We start from the raw sequence: 19,526 nt of genomic DNA on the forward strand, positions 1-19,526 counted from the left end.
AACGTTTTAGAGAAATGGTACTTACCTATGGATAAAAAAGGTCTTGGAGGCATCATATACATATTATACAAGCTGAAACATGCTCTTAAGGATAATTTTCAAAAGGTTTTGGGGAAAATTCTTGCTATGTTTCAAGAGGCCAAAGAGAATCTTAGCTTGGCTTAAGGAAATCTTGCTAATAACCCTTCTTGTTTGCTGTTGCAACATAAGGAAAGGTTAAAGCATCATGAGTTTAATCTAGCCAAATTGAAATATGCAAGCTATGTTCAACAACTCAGTAAAGTTACTTGGTTACAATTTGGAGATGAAAATTCTCATTTTTTCTATGCTTTGCTGAAAAAAGAGAAAGCTTGAGAATAGAATCACTACTTTTGTCAAGAATGGTGAAGTTATTGATGACTATAACTCTGTTATTAATCACTACTTCAACCACTTCAAAAATTTTTTAGGCAAGAAGAGCAATGCTACTTGTTGATCGAGGTTTTCGGCAACCAAATAAATAATGTAATAATGAGAGCTTAGGGATAAATAATGCATGTAATTTTAACGTAGTTCAGGCATTAATGAGCCGTAGTCCACAAGTCTTTGTTATAAATGAGAGAGTATTTCTTACAGAGAATATTTTTTGTGTTCTTTTTTTTTTATTCCCTCCTCATTTTTTACGAGGGTTATTTATAGCGATTCGTTGAAAGAAGAAAAAGAGTAACTTGTTTTTTAAGTGCCAACTTATGGGCATGCACAAGTTCCCATGAGGTACAAAATAGGGCATCCACAACCTACGTAGTAGGCTGTGTAGATGTTAGGTGAGATTAGCCTTCATCCCTTCATGATTGATGTGTTTCTTCATGATGGAGCCGTCACTAGCTCCCTTGGTTGTTGTGTAATTGCCCCAAATTAGGTTTATGACATCTAACACGTCTTCTTATGGGGGTTCTCAAACATTTTCTCCATGCCGCATTAAATGCAAAGTGACTGTTTAGCTCCATCCTTTCTAGCCTAGAGAACCCTATCCGCGCCTTAACTCCCGGAGGAGAAGCTGGTTCTTTTGCTCATGTTCGGGAGCTAGCATCGTGAACTATACTTATTATTTCTTAAGGTGTTTTAGTTAAATCTTCAACTCATCTCTGGGTGACGTGCCCATGTCAGCCACATGTCACACACAACAGCTGCCATGTATATTGGGAATAAACTGGGGAAACATTTACCCCCAAGTCTTATTTAGTCTTAGGTAAATAAGACTTGTAAGTCGTCTTTGGTATCAATAAATGAGCCTTAGGCGCATGGGAAATATTTATGATTGTCATCATTGGCCTTTATTTCTTGTGCAAGTAACGATTCGCTTCCCGCCTATAGACAGACCCTTCCATCAATGCCGGTGTCAGAAAGGTACTCAAGTGTTTCAACTGCCCTTTCTCTTCATCATACCCATTCATCCCATCCGTTAGATCGTGGAATCTGAACCGTTGTGAACCCTCACTACACAATGTTATTTGATCGACACTGCTTCAGACCCCAAATGGTCTATAAAAACCAACACTTTCCCCAACTAGGTCATTTGTACTACCCTTTAGTTTCTAAATTTTCAAACCCACTCGACAAAATTCAAGACGCCCTGATTTTCTTCTGCTCTTTCTCTTCCATTGTCAGGCAAAGTATTACCACCACCAGACGTCATCGACCTCTGCCTTGCTGCCTTTGTGTAAGCTTTCTTATTTATACATTTGTTTCATCTGTTAGGGAAAGTAGTGATAATGTGTTTTTATCTGATTTGCTTGGTTTCCTCGAAGTTGTTGTTGGTGTGACGCCCCCTTTGACGGGTGTCCGATGACTTGTGTCTTTTGTCATCATACATTTTATTTTATCTACTGCTTTCATTGTGTATGCATTTTTTTTTGAGAAAGTTGAAAATGGGGGGTTTTTCATACGCCTTTTTTTGATGGCTCGAAGCAGTTTTCGTACTCTCATATTTTCTTTCCTTTGTTGCTTGGATGTTTTGCACTCAATGTCTGCCTTTATGAATTGTTGGATTTCTTTTGGCAGACATCCGGAGGGGACCTCTTTCCAGTGGTTAGGGGACCCTCATTCCCCTTTTTGATTTTAGGGTTTGATGTGGGGGCTAACTACTGAATTTTTGTTGTTTCAGATGAGTGAAGTCCTTTGTGATCTTCACACAAACTGTTTCTTTGGCTTTGACCAAGAAACCCTCAATCTTTATTAGGTCAACTCCATATCTACCGCTGCGGCCGTCGGAGCAAAATCCTCAAAAAAGGGGCCAAAGAAGCTAACCACCTTGGAGGAGGTCATGAAGGGCCCTGTTATCTATAAGAAGTTTGCATGTTGTTCCAACGGTTGGGAGGCTGACGAACTGCATTCAACACTGACCTGTGCACATCAATTGGAGAAGATTGTCACTGTTGCGGGGATCAAATCCTCTGGTTCTGGAGTGTACCATCGCTTTCCCAAGGATGAGGAGACACCAAACCACAACTATAATGGCTTCGGGGGCATGGAGTCAAACTCATCTGATGTCCGAAGCTATGCTTCCCCTCTAGGATTATTTCATTGACTTCCTGATTTTTTTTGGGCTTTCAGCCTACTAATTGATTCTGCAAGCCTATCGCCTGTTGTCAGGCTTATTCATTTTTTATGTAGCCAGAAACTGGGCTCCGCCTAGTCCTGCAAATATTTTGTATTTTTATGAACTTCTTTCACTCCCCAAGCATGGGGACAAATTTAAAGACAGTTTTTATAAATTTCAGCCCCATTCGGCCAATGAGACCTCAGTAGCCTTTAACTTCCAAAAGAATGTAAAGGAGTATCGCCACTGTTTTTTCTTCTCCTTCGAGTTCAAGAGTTTTGAGCGCCCAGATCTATTGACTGACTAGGTCAGGATTCCCCCATGCACCGTACCGCTCCCACCCAACTCTTCCTAAACCATGCGCAAGTGTTCGCTGGATACAGGAAAGAAAATTTGAACATGGGTGACCTAGTTACGATGGTCAACTGTAAGAGGCCCAAGTTGATCCTAGAGAGTCAATCTATTGATGACTTCAACTTGTTCAAAGTCCTCTGCCCCAATGTCTAGAATCCTAGGAGTGAGAAGGCGCTCAGGGTAGACATTATTTTGTCCGCAGAGGAGAAATACAACAAGTATAGATACAAGAGGGAGCAAGAGCTCACGTACACTCAGCTGCAAGCTGCCTCTGGGAGAGTCTCCCGAGAGGAAGATGGGAAGGAGAAAACTCCAATCCGGTCCAAATGTTTGTTCCCAGTCCCTAACTCTGGAGCCCCCGGTGCAAGTACCTTCGGAGCCTGTAAGTCTCCTTTGAATATTCACTTCGTTCCTTCTGTCCAAGACTATGCTGACTTAAGGCTAGTGGAATTTGATAAAATATTATATAGTTTTCGGATGCCCCATTCCTGGTGGGGCGATAATGCTAAATGTTTTTATTCCTCCAATTTAAGTCATTATTTGGGTCGGTCCTGGATGGGCTTTGGTCCTTCTATACCAATTCTTTTGGATCATTCCTCCTACATAACCTCGAGTTGGTTCCTTCCCTGAAATAGCTTTTTAGGGGATGACAACACCAACTTTTTAATTTATGACTGTACAAGGGCAGCATTAGATCACTAGGGTAGGACTAGTCTTGTTGCATATACTTGCACTTGTAATTTTTTGTCATTCTGATTTCTTGGTTATTTTGAACAGCATAACTCATGGAGGACCTTTTAGATGCCCTTGCCCAAACTTACAACCCTGAGTCAGACATGTCTGAGCACCTTAGGGTAAGTGTGACTCCGGGGGGACTTGTTGTCGAAGCCCTCAGGAACTAGGAGGTGGTCTTAATTGATGAAGAGGAAGAAGAGGTGGTTCCTCTTCTCGACCGGAAGCATAAATGCGTCGTTACTGAGCCAGAGCCGTTGAAGAAGCTGAAGAAGGTTAACACCCCTAGCCCTAGTGTTGACTTGGGGATTTCTTTTGAGGTCGACGAGTATCTTGCGCCTCCAAGCATTATTTTGACTCCTGCTCACCCGGACAAAGAAAGGGTTCAACTCCGCATTGCCAAGCATAATTACATTGTGAGGGAATTATCCAGGGGAGATGCTGAAGCGAAGGCCCTAAAGAAGTGGCTGAGGGAGGCCCAAGATGGGCCCTTTCGAGGTAAAAATACAGGGGATGTCTGGGATTTAAATTTGGATCCCTTGATAGGTTGGTTTAAATGCTTTGTGGGGCCTAACCTGGCTCCGTTGGCCTTAGAGATGGTGAGTCATTTGGCTGTTGATTTAGCCCAACTTCCCACCAAGAGGTATGCAGCATGTGCTTCTTCCAACCCCGTTTACCAGATCCAGGACATGAGCGTTGCCTTGACTGCAGTAAGTGTCAATTTTCCACGCCTCTTTTATGCTTTTATTTTTAAAGTTCTAATCTTATCCTTTATGATTGTTTAGAATTCTTCGAAGGCCAGTCGACTTTCCAGGACTTTGATCGATCAAGGGTTCACCATGTCAGAGTTTGGCGGCATGGACAGGGTCGTGAGGAAGCTCAGGGAGTCAGTGGACTAGATAGAGGCTCTTCGTGATGAAGCCCGAGAGGAGAAGGCCCTCATGAAGAGGAATCATCAGGCGATATTGAAACCAAAGGACGATATCATCATTTCAGGTAGGAAGGACCTCCAGGATTCTAGAGAGGAGAACCAGGAACATGTTGTGAAGCTTAAATCTTTAGAGGAGCTACAACAGGCTGACTTAGAGACAACGCCCAATATCTATTAAACTCAAGGAGCTTTGCGAGTTCTGGGACCAAACCCGAAAGGAGGCTGCCAAGGCTGCGAGGGATGTTTTACTGGCTCTAATTACTTGTAAGGACTGTGAGAAATGCTTTGAAGATGGAGTGTTTTGTGCTGGAAGGCGAACAAGTTTAAACCTCATCTTCCTTTCTTCCTCGATCCCGAGGCTGTTATAGCTCAATTTTAGGAGAAGAATGAGAAATTAGAAGCTGTCCCGGCCGAGTGTAAGGTCCCCGTCTTCCTCCACGAGTTGACTTATTAAACCTCTTCTTTCTTCTTTTTATATTTCGCTTATTATCCCCTTTTTAAGACAATTTTATTTTTGTATTTTTTATCTATATTTTAGGTAAGGGGAGACTATTATTGTAACATCCCCGCTTCAAGCCTCCATTGAGTCCTTACACCCACGGAATAATGACTCTTATACATGAGTACGCCACTCTGGGTGCTTCATGGATTGATGGCTGACCCTACAGACCAAATTTCAGGCTCTTTTTAAATCATTTCTTCAGTGAGGGGTTCAAAAACTTTTTTTCTGATGATTGTGTGTGATCCTGCAGCGACTATCAGAGGGACATTACATGGACATGAGTGTTTTTAGCGTGCTTTGTCCTCACTCACACGCTTCCTTGGAAAACTTCCCAGGAGGTCACCCATCCTGAAATTGCTCCAGGTCAAGCACGCTTAACTATGGAGTTCTTTCGTGATGGGCTAACGAAAAATAAGATGCACCTTATTGATATAGGTAGTACCAATCAATCCATTTAAGCTCTCTTCAACTGTGTAGTCCCATACCTACACAGTCTCAGAATCATCCCACTTGACCTTCCCCAGGCGGTGTGGGATTGGACGACTTACTCGGTGTTTCCCCTTACGGATCACAAGACTACTGAATGTCACAATCACCCCCTCTTTACGGGGTCCGACGTCCACGTCGACCACACTTCCGGCTGGGTCAAGGCTCTGATACCATTTGTAGCGTCTCCGCTTCAAGCCTCCATTGGGTCCTTACACCCACGGAATAATGGCTCTTATTTATACACGAGTACGCCACTCTGGCTGCTTCCTGGATTAATGAGTGACCCTACAGACCAACAGGAGTGTTTTTAGCGTGCTTTGCCCTCACTCACACGCTTCCTGGGAAAACTTCCCAGGAGGTCACCCATCCTGAAATTGCTCCAGGTCAAGCACGCCTAACTATGGAGTTCTTTCGTGATGGGCTACCGAAAAACAAGATGCACCTTGTTGATATAGGTAGTACCAATCAATCCATTTAAGCTCTCTTCAACTGTGTAGTCCCATACCTACACAGTCTCAAATCATCCCACTTGACCTTCCCCAGGCGGTGTGAGATTGCACAGCTTACCCGGTGTTTCTCCTTACGGATCACGGGACTACTGACTGTCACAATTATGGCCCGACCCCAGGCCTTTAGTTTTTTACATTTTGGACAAGTTACATTATAAGTTTATATTTATTTTGCTTTCTTTATGTCTAGCATGTTTTTGCATGTATCTTACGCCTTAGAATGAAAATAAACACATAAGAGTTTAAGAAACCTTACATTGGGTGCAGCAGAATATAATGACTCCTTCCATTCAGATCTCTAGCCCTTGATTTCTTTCTGTAGCAGAGCATAATCAAGATCTGAATCTCGATCTCTTTCTCTCCTTCTTGTTGGTGCTAATTTTCTAAAGTCTTGCATACTATGATTGAGGTACCACTTGATGTGTGTGGGCACTACTCATCACTCAAAGGAATTTCGAAAAACAGAGATGAAAGAGAGGGGAAGTGGCGGCTTTAGAGTGTTTGTGTGAAAGAAATAATACAGTAATGTGTGTGTAAAACCTGAAGCCTTTACCTTCTATTTATAGAATACCACATAGGGTTAAGGTTGAATTACTTGGCATTAAAAAATAAAAAAATAAAATAAGAAATAGGAAGCATAGTGGCCGGCCATGGAATAAGGAAACAAGCCTCTCACTTTTGCAACTTTCCTATTTTATCATTCTTAGTTTCCCATTCTCCAAAATTGCCAATTTTCTCATTCAACCACATAAATGTCAAATCTAATTATTTAATAACTATAATTAATTATTAAATAATATATTGTCATTTATTTTATTTATTAATAAAAACTAATCAAAGTTTCCCAATTAATAAATATACCCTTTAAACTCTCTATTTACTGTTTTACCCTTGCTCAGTGAAAATTCATAAAGTAGACATAGTCTAACTTTTAGAATTATAATTGATTAATTAAAATCAATTAACTGAGTCTTACAAGCAGTATGGTCTCAACTAGTATGGGGACCATGGGTCTATATAACCGAGCTTCCAATAAGTTGAACCGAATTTACCAAGTAAATTCCCTAACTTATTAATTCCTTATTGAATCCACACTAAGAACTTGGAATTGCACTCTCAGTCATATAGAGCGCTCTATATGTTCCATGATATAGACACGTCATTAGTTATCCATTGTTATAATCCTAATGTGATCAATGACCCTCTAATAGATGATCTACATTGAAAAGGCACTAAGTTACCGTTACACCTTCAATGTATTTTATCCTTAAAACACTTAGCTCCGTATAAATGATATTTCAGCAAAGTGAAATGAGATCTCCACCATTTATTTCTGTTTAGCCAAGCTCGAAGGATATCATCGTTTCACTTCTAAATTCCTATAGAAGTTATAGATTCCATATTTATGGTAGCGCTCCCACTCAATTATACTATCATGTTCCCAAAATGTACGTATCACCCTGACCCAAAAGTAGGCTTAACTAACAAATCAAAGAACATGTATAGTACTCTTGAGATCGAACCTAACCATATCAGGATTAAGATCATTTGATCTAGGATCAACATGTGATATTGAATTGAATAGATATTACGGTAAGTTTTAATATATCTAATCAAAGTTCAATATCAGTCCCTTCCGATGTATACTCCATACATCCGATACTGGTAAACTTTGCCAATGTCCTGGAAAGGACATAACACTTTTCCAAGGTGTAAGAATACCTATCGTTGATTATACCATGTCAGTCTAAATCCAGTGTTCTGACAAATCAGGGAATAAACTTTCGAACATATAATTAAGATTATATTCCACTGTGCTGACAACACTATAATCTTTAACAAATTCATATGTTTTGGACTTAAATAGAATTCATACATTATATATATAATCATGAAATAAATCACGTGAACCATGCAACATAAAATGTTATTTCTGATCTTTATTAATAAGTAAATCTGATTATGTTGAAATGAGTTTTATTTAGGGCACAAAACCCAACACTAGGTACTATGGATCCGTCCATTCTCTTGAGTTTATAAGTCCCAAAGCCTATTTAATCGTCAACTTTGTACGGGCCTTCCCAATTTGGGCCAAGTACCCCCACTCTTGGCTCTTGGGAGGCCGAGAAGACCTTTCTTAGGACTAGATCACTAATGGCAAATTTCCTATTTTTGACTTTGGAATTAAAGTATTTTGCCACTTTCTTTTGGTACACTGCCATACGCACTTGAGATTCCTCTTAGAGATCGTCCACTAGATCCAACGCTTCTTGCAATAAGGCTTGATTTGTTGTTGGATCGTAGGTGGCTCTTCTATGGGATGAGATTATAGCTTCAACTGGGACCATTGCTTCACATCCATAAACCATTGAGAATAGGGAGTGTCCGGTTGTGGTTCTTGTAGTGGTCCGGTAGGCCCTTAACACGCGTGGAAGTTCCTCAGGCCAATTATTTTTGCAGGCCAAAAGCTTTATCTTTAGGGTGACCTTGAGTAATTTATTGACAGCTTTTTCCTGTCCATTTGTGTGTGGCCGCATAGAAACTTTTGATGACTCCGTGTTGATCGTAAAAATCTGTGAATTCGTCACAGTCGAATTGCTTTCCATTGTTTGAGATTATTTTGTGAGGCAGCCCGTATCGACATATAATATTTTTTATGACAAAGTCCAAGGCTTTCTTGACAATTATGGTCTTCATAGGTTCGGCCTTTGTCCACTTTGTGTAATAATCTACCTCCACTATGGCATATTTTACCCCACCCTTTCCTGTGGGTAGGGAGCCAATGAGATCTATTCCCCATACCGCAAAGGGCCGGGGACTAGTCATCAAAGTAATTTTATTGGGTGGGGCTCTTGGGATATTTGCAAACCCTTAGGATGGATCACACATAAGGACGTAGTCTATACAATCTTTCTTCATTGTGGGCCAAAAATACCATTATCTCAATATTTTCTTTGAGAGGCTTGGGCCTCCAGTGTGATCTCCACAGAATCCCTCATGGACTTTTTGCATGATCTGTTTAGCTTCTAGATCTGACACACACCTCAAATATGGCATGCTGGGCCCCCTTCGATAGAGAATACCATCGATCATTAAATACCGATGAGCTTGGTACTATAATTTTCTAAACATGGTCCTTTCGTGAGGCAATTCTCCTATTGTTATGTACTTAATGATATGGTCCATCCAACCTGACCCTTGCTCATTAGTAGCCACTATTTCTTTGGTACTGATGCTAGGCTCTACAAGGTGTTCAACAGGTACCACCCCTAGCTTCTCTATCTCACTATCTGAGGCTAGCTTGGCTAGGCGGTCTGCATGGGCATTCTTTTCTCGTGGGATTCACTCCACTTTATATTCCTTAAATTCTTACAGCATTTCCCTGACGAATGATACGTAAGCAACCATCTTTTCTCCCCGGGTCTGATATTCTCCTGACACTTGGTTGACCACCGGTTGTGAATCACTGTACACCTCTACTCTGTTGGCCCCTACAGCCTTGGCCAATCTCAATCCTGCTATTAAGGCTTCATACTCGACCTCATTTTTAGAGGTCGGGAATGTGAATTATAGGGCATCCTGGAGTCGTAACCCATCAGGTGAGATCATTGCTATTCTGGCCCTAGACCCATTTTCATTGGATGCCTTGTCAACATATACTTTCCACGTGGGCGTACCCTAAGTCGGGGCGCTGGCCTCCATCTTGTTGCATTCTACAATAAAGTCTGCCAATTCTTGGCCCTTAATCGAGATACGTGGAATGTACTGTATGTTGAACTGGCTTAACTCCACGGCCCACTTGAGGAGCCTCCCTGAGGCCTCAAGCTTCTGTAAAACTTGTTACAGCGGGTGATTTGTAAATATCTTGATGGAGCGAGCTTGGAAATAAGGCCTGAGTTTCCTTGATACAATTAAGAGACAGAAGGATAGTTTTTCGATCAAGGGATATCGAATTTCAGCTCCTATCATGCGTTTGCTGACATAATATACCGAGTGTTGAACTTTTTCCTCCTCCCACACCAGAGCTGCGTTGACCGCTTTCTCAAAAACAGCTAAATATAAATATAAGTCTTCTTCGTGAACTGGTTTTGACAGTACTGATGGCTTAGTCTATGAAAAGTGAGGTTTAATTAAAAACTTTTTGATTAAATTAGAATAAAACTTCTTTATAAAGTACCACTAATGTATGGGGATCCCTGTTTATAAAAATTTACATATATCAAATCTCAAAACCGTTATTATAAAATCAAAGTTACATTTCCAACATAAAAGAAAAGAAATCGATCCTGCTTCCCGAAAGCCATGACACCACGACTGATATGTACATTGCTGGGAGACCTCTAATTCATGGCCGAATGTAGCTTTAACTTTCTTACTTGCACCATGAAGCACCCGTCAGTCACAATGACTCAGCAAGAAAAGTTATTAAATAAGAAGCATTGCAAACGCAGATATTCACATCTCAATATAACATATATATTGGTGATTCACGCAAGTCCATCATACACATCTATATGGTTTTAACATTTATACAATTACATATATGTTACACAATAAGAAAACTACAACATCTTAGTCGACATCTTCATCATTATACTAAATGAATATTTAATCAATACATAACCATATATTCTCAGTGCTTCATAAAGCACTCCAATCTTACATTCATATGGACACTTACTCTTACTTCCCGTGAGTCATTGAGGCTCTGAAAGGAAAGTGACTAATTTCATAAGTAATATAAATTCATTCAGTCACACTATAACAATATGTATTCAATTACAACTCATCCCATAATAACACGCTCGATCCATGTCACAACATCGTAACCACACAATCCCGGTACTTCATAAAGTACCCTTACCACTCGTTAATCACGAGCTACATATGTCACTATTATTGTCTGATACAGCAAACGATAAATAAGAAACCTATCTACAGTTTCAAGAGTAATTACTCATAACGGTAGTGACCATTTCATTTACACAATCATAATCGAGTCACAACGATAATAATCGTTTCATATCATTTCCCTCGATCATTATCGAGTCACAACGATGATAATCGTTTCCTATCATTTCCCTCGATCATAATTGAGTCATAACGATGATAATTGTTTCCTATCATTTTCCTCGATCATAATCGAGTCATAACGATGATAATCGTTTCCTATTATTTGCCTCCATCATAATCGAGACTGTAACAATCATAACATTAACCATATACGGTGCTTAGTACTATTCTTACCTCAAGTCCAAAGTCAAGTATGGGGGCCAACCTGGGTGGATTGATGCTCGACAATTTCGGGTCCTATGTCACGGTAAAGGTAAATTAATAAGGGTCTATTCCAAAACACTATCTAAAAACCCGCATAAAATAACCTAGGGTTTTTAACCGAAACTTATGGTGAAAACACCCTAAATTAAAATACATATTTTGGCTCTAATTTATGTCTCATATTGTAGAGCTCTTCATAAGCCTCGAAACGGTATATAGAATGTCTAAAACAAACACCCGAGTCAAAAGTTATGGCTAAAATACAAAAATCAGTGATTCCTGAAAATTGACCATCCGAAATTCCGGTTGGTGTAGCCTTGTACCATCAGGAATTCTGGTTCACCACACCAGAAACTCAAAAATTTCAAATCTTCAAAGTCCCAAACCTAACCAATTGTTCCCAAACTTCACAAATTATAACATGTATACAACATATCTCAACACTCAAAACCAACAATTAACTTAAAATCACAACTTCACCATGGTTGAGTAAAAACTAAACTCCTTAAACATTATTTCTTCCAATTCATGCATAACAACCCTAATATCCAATCCAACTAAGCTTAAATCATCACCAATTCAAACCTAAAAACATGTCTTAACTCCAGCAATCACACAAACTTGAAATAAATATATACCCCAACCAAAACTCAACCTGTAACATAAGAAATTCATGAGAAAAGAGGAAGAACTCACTTACACCTTGAGCAGCACTTAGGGTAAATAAATTTAGCTTAAGCTTGGTGGAATTGATGAAGAAAAAACTCTTGGTTGTTGCTGATTTTTAGGGCTCGAAGGGGTTGAAAGAAAAGAAAGAATGAGGTTATATTTTTTTTTTGCTTTGATAATCTTCTTATTTCCTAGGCAATACATAAATTAAAACATTATATCAATTTACTCTAACTTTCTAATTCAGCCTAGAAAGCACTAAAGGATAAAACCTTGGTAAATGACTATTTTACCGTCACTCAAAAAAACTTAAGTTATTTACTAACCTAAGGGTATTTTGGTCAAACCAACTATCCCGATTTAAACCGAAATCTCAATTTTTAACCTAATCCGGTATAATTCCAATATAACACAATTTCAACCATCGTGACATTTCTGACCACTCCGTCGAGTTTCACAGTTGCCAGGCCCGAAAATATTTTATTCAAATTATGGTATCTACGATACCCACATATTCTAATACAATTTCTGTAATTAATAAATTACGCTTTCTTATTCATTTACTCATATTTCCCTAATCAACTCGTAATTAGTTTAAGTAGGATTATAATCCCACTCTAATACACACTAAATCACATATTTAATAAAATATGCCCAATTAAAATATCAATATATTTTCTGAGATATTACAACAATAAAAATTATAAATAATTTCCAGTATTTTAATTTTGAGTTGTTCACCTTTAATTTTTTCAGCCACCCACAGTGGAACTACTACATTGTGACTGCTCTCATGTAGAAATTAAGTTTTCAACAACTGTAGACAATGTTACCATTTCAAGCGCTTTAGACATGTAGACAACTTACTCTCCATCTTGTGAATCCTCTTCAACAGCCTAAGAATAACAACCGCAGATCGTTCAAATATGGGTGGGTCGTACCACATCTAACAATCACAACACCATCTTCCTACAACAAACAAATTAGGTTTCACGTAGAGAATGGAGATGAAGAGAAATTAAAGGGAAAGGAAATTAGGGCAAATACCTTTTGGTTTGGCCATTTTGCATGTTCCATCACCATTTTCATCCAGATTTCTCTTCTTCTCTTATCAGCTTTGACTATGGAGCTTCTCAAAATAGATTTTAATGTTTTAGTTTCTAATTTCTATTGTTTTTAATTTAATTGTAATTATTTTTCATTCAATCTAATTTTTATATCTTTTATTTTCATTGTGCGTGACATGACATTTAGTGTTCGTTTGGTACGTTGTATTAAGTTATATTGTATTGTATTATATTATATTGAATTGAATTATATACCATATTTTTATATAATACTATATTAAATTTTAACTTATACTAAAATATTATTCAGTAAGGTGCCCATAAAAATAAATAACACATATAATTTTACATAAAAATATTGCACAAAATACAATTTAATATAATACTGTACAATACAATACAATATAATACGACGTACCAAACGAAGCCTTAAAATATTGATCTGTCATTTAAAATGGTGACCTGGCAACCTCAATATATGTCCATGTAGGTGGTTAATGGGGTCAGATGGACAGGAAAGAGATTTTATTAACAGTACAATGGTTTTGTAGGCTCAACTGTAAAAAAAATAATTTTGGGGGTAAATGCTAAAAAAGTTAAAGTTTTAGGGAGTTTTGTTGCAATTTATTTGAAAAAGTAAGTCTCCCTTTAATAATTTGAAAGTAATTTTCTCATTCATCTGTTTTTTTTTTATTGTCACTCTTCTCATTCAAATTTGAATATAAAAACTCCAAACATAATAAGTTTCATTATTGGTTAGAACATTATTACTTATAAAACTAGTGGGAAGTGTACTTGGTTTGTTTTTACAGATGGAGTCCCTACATTAGGGTTGAAAAAGCTGAAAAAGTTGAATGACCAAATATTATTTGCAGCAGAAAATAATTATATATGTGATGAGATAGATATGAAAATGAATGGTTGGTGATGAATCTTGCTGTTGCCTATATTTTATTCTATTCAAGCTTTGCAGTACTCTGTTCACTCCAGCAACTGTTAGATTAATAGTAAGATTGCATCGAACTATTTTTGATCATTAAAAGTTATAATACATCAAACTAAGCCCTATAATATATACTATATCAAATTTTGATAGAAAATACACTAAATGGGACAAAATATACATCAAAACTTTGGTTGATACACTATTCAAACCCAACTAATAATAAGAATAATAATAATATGATGATGATATAAATACCATTTTAGAAAAAGAAAAAAAAAAGAAATGATGATATATATAAATAATTTTGCATGTGGGTTGTACATACAAAGCGACGTACGTAGTACAGCAGCCACTAGTGAAGTGATGATAGTGTGTGAATTAAATTGAAAGGAGTGATGACTGATGAGGATGAGATGAGTTGGGTTATCTTTTAGGTCAAAATTTGTGTGTAAAAATAGCCAATAATAAGAAAGAAATGGTATATAAAGGGCATATCACATGGATGTGTGGACTGTTGTACAGTTAATACCCTTAATTTGGTCCCCTTATAGTTATACGACTGTACGGCCAATGGATTCGAATCCCTGCATGTTGGTTATTTCTTACATTGTGTGTCCCACTCTCTCTCTCTCCCCTCTTCCATCTCATATTACTCTCCTTTATAAATTAAAATTTATTGGTAAATATTATGAAAGTCATTCGACCTAACAAAAATATGGCTTGTTAGGGGAAGATTGGCCTCCTTATATTAACTGGACCAAGTATATATCACCAAACTACTAATATATAACTCCAATAATAAATTTATATATATGAGTATATATATATATATATATATATATATCAAAACAAAAATATTGTGTGCAAAATAATTATAAAAAGAACGACATCATTTTGACAAATTTTGTTGTTTGATAAATTCACTAAGAATATAATGGAACAAAGGACCATTTTTCTTGTAGCTATCACTATCTTGAATGAATATTTTTTTACTTATTAACGATCTCAGCTAAGTTGGAAAATTAATAAGGTAAATTATTGACAATAATATTCCCAAGTACTTGCTGGTCCAAAGAGAATCCCAAATAAGAAAAGCCTAAAAATAAGTGGGGTTTCTATTTTTAGGATATATATTCTGTGAAAAATAAAAAGCAAAGTACATATGTTCAACTAGCAACACTCATAATGAATTTACTCCAAAAAGAAAAAGATTAAAGTAACAATCATTATTATAGTATGTATAAAACAATACATTATTAAATTTAAATGAAGGTGAGGACATCTTCAATCTAATAGTGTACTGAATTTTTTTGTTAAATTTGGTACACAATATACTATGATGTATATTTAAATCAATATTAATTAATTATTTCTATGTCTTTTTTATTATTTTGAGTGAACACTCAAAAAAATGCAGACCTGATTTTTTTCTTCTTCATATTTTTAATAAATATTAAATGAACAATAATAGAAGATTCATTTTAGTAAGAGATATATTTATGGCGAAACTCTTATAATATTTATAATTGTTACACATATGATTCTAATTAAAAAAGTAGCGGCAATAATATCTTATCTTACGATTTTGTTACTGTCATACCCTTATTTGGTTATTAAATATCAATATTTAAGACCATTAAGTATTAGCTCAAAAACACGCGAGGACATATTTCTTTAGCTTATTTAATACATAGTCCAATAATATGTCTCCACGTGTTTCTGAGTTGACACTTAATGGCAAAAAATAGTACGACTGTAATAAAATCGTAAAATAATTTACTTTTACCGCCATTTTTTTTTATTAGAGTCATATGTATAATAATTATAAATGTTAAAAATGTTTTGTCGCAAATATCCCAATACTATTTTAGGTTTTCTTGCTATGTAAAAGTTACTGATATCGAACTTTATATTTTGTTAAATAACAATAAAAATCCTTACAAATTACTTTTCATTGGGTTTTTTTGATTCCATTTGAAAATGAATCTATTGTTGGATTCAAATCCTATTGTGGTACATATGTATGTATAATGTATATGCTACTATAAAGTGTGATACAAAATTAAGTGCCAAATTATATTATGGGTATCAAAAGTGTATTAAATTATCATGAAAATATATGTGTAGATAGATACCATTAATTAATTAATAATTTGTTGAGGGGTCAAATTATAAATACTCAAAACTCATTATATAATGAGCCTTGGTAGTGATTCCTAAGAAATATTAGGTTTTTTGTATTCTCTCCTTCCCCACCAGAGAAAATACTTTAAGAAATAGTGTATTCTTGAAAGATCATAACCTTCTGTGCAATCTCTAACAATGGCTTCAGGTTAGTGCTTTCGCTCATCTTTTATCATCATCATCTTCTTTAATTTAGCAAAGGTTCTATCAATTTATGATTTAGGGTTTTCTATATTAAAATACTTTTACGGATATGTTTAGATCTGTGATATATATTTCTTGAGTTTTATAAATCCTAACAAGTGGTACCAAAGCCACATTTGTTAAATTAATTGAAGATCTAATGATTTTATTATTCATAAAATTTGGGGATTTTAAAAAATTAAGATTTTGATCTAATTATATTTATATATATAATTATACAGTTTAAATTTTGTATATGATATGTTTTAAGAGGAATATGATGAATTTTCTTCAGTCGTATTGTACAAATCAAAAGAGTATGTTTTGAAATTTAAAATTCAATCGTACAATATAGAGATTGATCAATTTTCATGTTTTGTTATTTAAAATTTTGTTGTATAATTCATATGAATATATTATGTTTATATAAAAAAAAGTATGATATAACAATTAGGGGTGTTTACAGATTGATTTAGTCCGGATTTTTAATTTCTTCAAACCAAACCACTATAATACAGTTTTTTAAAAATTCAAAACCAAATCAGACCAATGAAATGATCAAACCAAACCATACTACTCAAAAATGGATTAATTTGGTTCGAACTGTGATTTGTATTTCGTACTTATTATTTTACTTTTTTTTACAATATAATTGTTCATTTTTTTAATATTTTTTTTCAGTTTTAATAAGTTTATAATACATAAGTAACAATAAAACAATTTTATCGTAATAATATAAACTCAATATCAATATTCTACTTAAAATTGTTCCCAAATATTATCCAAAAAAGATATGTTAAGTATATATATAATAATTATACAGATTGGTTTGGTTTGAACCGCTACCGAGATTTCATAAACCGTGACCGAACCAGAGAATTTAAAACGGTCTAAATTAATCAAATCATTCCACCGAATTTATTTGGTCCGGTCTCAAATAATTTGGTCCGAATTTGTTAGGATTTGGAACTACAAATTGCAAATTATATGAACACCCCTAATAACAATACACGTTTTTTTCCTTTTCTTAAAGAAACCAACCTAGTGTATATGGTATGGCTTTAGTTTCAATAAATATATCTATTTGATTAATAATAATCGCAAATTATGGTATATCAATTCGATTAAGTTTGTATATTTATGTGCCTATTTAAGTTTAATATATATATAAGTTGTATATGTATATATACAGCCCATTATATAATAATACATTTGGTCAAATATATGATTTATTTATTTTCTATACGATTTCATGTATATATATTGAGTATTATTATATATTTACTTTGGTTCAAACAATTAAATTCAAATTTTAGTTTTGGTTTTTTCTTAAGAATGTCTAATATTTTAAATAAATTAATTAAAATATGTCACCAAAGTGACTTTTTTTGTGTAGATTAATTTTTTAAAAATATCAAGATGGTTGTGTGTTTATAATTGATGCATATATTGACTAACCCAAAGGTAAGTGAATATTTTGTTAAATTTTAAACATACTTGTGGCGATAAATGTGACAATTATAAGGTATTTTGTGTGAACAATACGTTACCAAAGATTAATCTATTGTTTGACACATTTTTATTGTCAATGTTTAATTGTTACACCAAGAGTACTGATTACAGCTAATATTACTGTCTAAAGACTTGATATTAATGTATGTTTGGTATCTTGAGATGGGATTAACCAATTTTTGAATTTATTATTTTATTATGCATATTAATGTGAGCTTGTTTTATTTGTTCTATATTCAGCTAGTTCATCTCCGATTGCCTCAATATCTGTTAATACTAATTTTATTTCTATGCTTAATGAGACCAATTTCAAGGATTAAAAAAAGAGCTTACTTATAGTTTTTGGATGTATGGATTTAGACTATACTCTAAGGAATGGACAACCTGCACCTCTCACTAAGTAAAGTTCCCATATTGATAAAAAAGAATATGAGAGGTGGTATCATTCAAATCGCATGAGTCTAATGATAATGAAACATAACATTCTAAAAGTCTTTTGGGGCACAGAATCCGAAGGAGTTACTATGGCCGAGAATTTCCTTGAAAAACTTGAGGAATGTTTTGCTAAAAACGGTTAACATTTCTTGGTTCTTTAATGAACATGAAGTATAAATGTCAAGGAAATGTAAGGGAGTACATTATAGAAATGCATCATATTGTCTCAAGATTAAGGTGTTGGAATTTATTTTACCAGGATCTTAGATCTACTCACAAGTATGTTGTTTAACACCCTAAATATGAACTTTCTAAAACGATAAAATAAACACATATAAAGTTAAGAAAACCTTACATTGATGCAGCGGAATTAATGTCTCCTTCCACTCAGATCTCTAACCCTTGTATCCTTTCTGTCGCAGAGTATTATCAAGATCTGAGCACGAATGTCCTTCTCTTTGAGTTTGATCCTTCACAGTCTTCCAATCTATGATTGAGTTACTGCTTGCTGTGTGTGGGCACTCACTCTTTCACTAGGGTCAAAATTTTTAGGAAGAGAAAAGAGAAGAGGGGTTTCGACCAATATAAGAGAATAGGGAAGGCTCAGTTTTTCTGAAGAGAGAAATTTCTGTCAGAAGATGTTATTCAAAGTTATGATTTTGACTGAGCCATCACTTTCTATTTATAGGCAACTACTAGGTTTAGGTTAGGAATTATTTGACATTAAAATAATGAAAATATCAATTTGAAAAATTCAAACAAGTGGCCGGCCATGGTGTAGATAATGGGCCCACTTGATTTTGCAGTTTTCACAAATTTTATTTCTATTTTCTCAAAAACGCCAATTTTCAAATTCTAACCATTTAAATGCCAAAACTAATCATTTAATAACTAAAATAGATTATTAAATAATATTGTCATTTAAATTAATTATTAACTAGACATATAAAGTCCATTAATAAATAAATAAACCTAGAATCTCTTTTCTTTACAATTTCACCCCTGCTTAGTGAAAATTCATAAATTAGACATAGTCTAACTTTAGAATTATAATTGACTAATCACGAATCAAATATTGAGTCTTACAAGCAGAATGTTCTCAACTAGAATGGGGACCATGGATCTATATGCGAGCTTCCAATAAGTGAACCGAATTTA

The sequence above is a fragment of the Cannabis sativa genome, chromosome 9 (assembly GCF_029168945.1).
Source record: "Cannabis sativa cultivar Pink pepper isolate KNU-18-1 chromosome 9, ASM2916894v1, whole genome shotgun sequence".
Lineage (NCBI taxonomy): Eukaryota > Viridiplantae > Streptophyta > Magnoliopsida > Rosales > Cannabaceae > Cannabis > Cannabis sativa.